This window comes from Phocoena phocoena, chromosome 6 (genome assembly GCF_963924675.1).
Source record: "Phocoena phocoena chromosome 6, mPhoPho1.1, whole genome shotgun sequence".
In the NCBI taxonomy this organism is placed as follows: Eukaryota; Metazoa; Chordata; class Mammalia; order Artiodactyla; family Phocoenidae; genus Phocoena; species Phocoena phocoena.
In genome coordinates this window covers 76,708,955-76,712,957 of record NC_089224.1, presented here as the reverse complement: position 1 = coordinate 76,712,957, position 4,003 = coordinate 76,708,955, and the positions used below count along the sequence as shown (strand labels likewise).

Here is a 4,003-nt window from a genome sequence, read left to right as displayed (position 1 = left end):
CGGTAACCAATGAATAATTTTAGCTGTAAATATTATTATTTTAAGTTTAAACATTTCTTCAATGAATAGCGTGTAAATCTTCAACGCACAGGATATTTGGCCAGTGAGAATAATATCACACACGCACACACCCAGTTTCCTCAGGGTGCTGTAGTCAACCATTCTACCCCTAAGCATGGAAAACCACTGCTTTTTGTCCTCCCTCCCTGTAGCTTCAGCTTATCCAGAATGACATATAAATGGAGTTGCATCATATGTAACTTTGTGAATTTGGCTTCTTTCATTTAGCAGAATGACTCTGAGATTCATCCAAGTTGTTGCACGTAACAAACAGTTCATTCTTTATGCTGAGTAGTATTCCGTTGCATGGATGTACCACGGTTTGATTATCCATTCACTCATTAAAGGACATTTGGGTTGTTTCAGATTTGAGCAATTTTGAATAAAGCTGCTACAGGTTTTTGTGTGAATTTAAGTCTTCAGTTCTCTAGGGTAGATACCCAGAAATGGGATAGATGGATCATATGGTAAGTGTATGTTTAATTTTATAAGAAACTGACAAGCTGTTTTTCAGAGTGGCTGTACCATTTTGCATTCTCATAGCAACGTATGAGAGTTTTGGTTGCTCCACAACTTCATCAAGACCTTGTATTGTCAGTTGTTTGTTTTTAATTGTAGTAATTCTAATAGGTGTGTAGTTTATCTCATGATTTTAATTTGTCTTTCCCTAATGACTACTGCCTAATGATGCTGAGAATCTTTCCATGTACTTACTTGCCATCAATATGTCTTCTTAGACGAAGTATCTGTTGAAATTTTTTGCTCTTTTGAAAACTGGTTTGTTGTTTTCTTATTGTTGACTTTGGAAAGTTCTTTATATATTCTAAATACAAGGCCTTTGTCAAACATATGATTTGCAAATATTTTCCCCCAACCTGTGACTTGTCTTTTCATTCTCTTAACAGTAACTTTGACAATGTATAAGTCTTTAACTGTGATAAGTTTAATTTATCAATTTTTCTCATATAAATCTTGCTTTTATTATATCTAAGAATTTTCTACCTAACTCAGGCCCACAAAGATTTTTTTCCCAGGTTTTCTTTAAAAGTCTTATAGCTTTATGTTTTGCATTTAGTTCTGTTACCCATTTTGAGTTAATTGTGTACAAAATGTGAAGTACAGGTCAAGGTTCATTTTTTTTTGCACATGGATGTTCAGTTGTTCAGCACCATTTTTTTTTTCAGTCTCTAAATATTTTTTTTTATTGGAGTATAGTTGCTTTACAATGTTGTGTTAGTTTCTGCTGTACAGCAAAGTGAATCAGCTATACGTATACATATATCCCCTACATTTTGGATTTCCTTCCCATTTAGGTCACCACAGAGCACTTAGTAGAGTGCCCTGTGCTATACAGTAGGTTCTCATTAGTTATCTATTTTATACATAGTGTCAATACTGTATATATGTCAATCCCAATCTCCCAATTCATCCCACCCCGCCTTTCCCCCCTTGGTGTCCACACATTTGTTCTCTATGTCTGTGTCTCTATTTCTGCTTTGCAAATAGGTCCCTCTATAACATTTTTCTAGATTCCACATATATGCATTCATATATGATATTTGTTTTTCTCTTTCTGACTTACCTCACTCTGTATGACAGTCTCTAGGTCCATCCACGTCTCTGCAAATGGCACGATTTCGTTCCTTCTTATGGCTGAGTAATATTCCATTGTATATATGTACCACATCTTCTTTATCCATTCCTCTGTTGAGGGACATTTACGTTGCTTCTGTGTCCTGGCTATTGTAAATAGTGCTGCAATGAACACTAGGGTGTTCAGCACCTTTTTTTTTTTTTTTTTTTTTTGCGGTACGCGGGCCTCTCACTGTTGCGGTCTCTCCCCTTGCGGAGCACACGCTCCGGATGCGCAGGCTCAGCGGCCATGGCTCACGGGCCCTGCCGCTCTGCGGCATGTGGGATCTTCCCGGACCAGGGCACGAACCCGTGTCCCCTGCATCGGCAGGCGGACTTTCAACCACTGCGCCACCAGGGAAGCCCTTCAGCACCATTTTTTGAAGAGACTATCCTTTCTCCATGGAATTGCCTTTGTATCTTTTTCAAAACTCAACTGACCACAATTCTGTGAGTTCACTTCTCAAGTCTCTATTCCATTCCATTGATCTGTATGTCTATATTTTCATCAGTATCTCGTTGTCATAATAACTGTAGCTTTACAGTAAGTATTGATGTCAAGTAGTATGAGTCTCCCAACTTTGTTCATTTGCAGAATTTTATTGGATGTGCACTTCTGCCTTTCCATATACATTTTAAAAATCAGTTTGCAGACATGGCTCGCCAGCTGCGGACGCTGCTGCTGTGGGGCTGCCGGCTGCGGGCTGCAGCACTGGCGGCGGCCCTGGCGGCGGCCCGGGGAGGACAACCAGTTCTGTGTCCTTGGAGGCCCCCAGCCCGGTCCTGGAGTCCCAGGCAAAGCCTGGCTTCACGCTCCCACAATGGACGGCTGTTCAGCTCCCAGACTACTGAGCAGCGTCAGGAGGAGCCTCTGCACTCCCTCAGCAGCAGCTCGGAGACCGTGCAGGGTTCTGTTTCCAAACATGAGCTCCAGGCTGAGAAAAAGAAGCTTCTGGACATCGTTGCCCGCTCCTCGTACTCAGAAAAAGAGGTGTTTATACGGGAGCTGATCTCCAACGCGAGTAACGCCTTGGAAAAGTTGCGTCATAAGCTGGTGTCTGAAGGCCAGATGCTGCCAGAAATGGAGATTCACTTGCAGACTGACACCGAGAAAGGCACCATCACGATCCAGGACACTGGCATCGGGATGACACAGGAGGAGCTGGTGTCCAACCTGGGAACGACTGCCAGGTCGGGGTGGAAGGCCTTTTTGGACACGCCTCAGAGGCAGGCAGAGGCCAGCAGCAAGATTATCGGCCAGTTCGAAGTGGGTTTCTACTCGGCCTTCATGGTGGCTGACAGAGTCAAGGTCTATTCTCGCTCGGTGGACACGGGCAGCCCTGGGTACCAGTGGCTTTCAGAGGGCTCTGGGGTGTTTGAAATCGCCGAAGCCTCAGGAGTAAGAACCGGGACCAAAATCATCATCCACCTCACGGCAGACAGCAGAGTTCACCAGCGAAGCTCGGATTGGAGATGTGGTGACAAAGCACAGCAACTTTGTCAGCTTCCCCTTGTACCTGAACTGAAGGCGCATTAATACCCTGCAGGCCATCTGGCTGATGGACCCCAAGGATATGGGCGAGACGCGGCACGAGGAATTCTACCGCTACATCGCTCAGGCCCATGACAAGCCCCGCTACACCCTGCACTACAAGACGGACGCACCGCTCAACATCCGCAGCATCTTCTACGCGCAGGAAACGAAACCAACCATGTCTGACGTGAGCCGGGAGCTGCGCTCCAGTATCCCACTGTACAGCCGCCAGGTCCTCATCCAGACCGAGATGGGGGCCGCCCGGCACTTCCTACGCATGCGGCAGCTGGCCAAGCCCCAGGAGGAGTGCGCTCAGCTGCTGCAGTCCACACTGGAGATCAACCCCAGGCACAGGCTCATCAAGAAGCTCAATCAGCTGAGAGACAGCAAGCCTGACCTGGCCCAGCTGCTGGTGGATCAGATCTATGAGAACGCCATGATCACAGCGGGGCTCGACGATGACCCGCGACCCATGGTGAGCCACCTGATCCACCTGCTTGTCAAGGCCCTGGACTGACAGTGACAGCTGTGAAAGCCCCAGGTCCTCCTGCACTGTTAGGGCTGCAGGAGAGGGGACAGATGAAACCATGGGACAAGGTAGCCTGAGACAGTCACAGCGGGGGGGGCGGGGGGGCTTGGGACAATGACACAGGAAGGACTGGATGCTGCCGATGAGAACACCTGCTTTTGAGCTTTATTTACTTAAAAAAAAAAATCAATTTGCCAATAAATGCAAACATACTTGCTAGGATTTTTATTGGAATTGGACCAAATACA

At 45.9% G+C, this 4,003-nt stretch overlaps 1 pseudogene; it reads left to right on the top strand.

The window, feature by feature from the left end:
- Positions 1-2,347: 2,347 nt before the first annotated feature.
- On the top strand, positions 2,348-3,743 carry LOC136125073 (heat shock protein 75 kDa, mitochondrial pseudogene; annotated as a pseudogene).
- Positions 3,744-4,003: the final 260 nt, after the last annotated feature.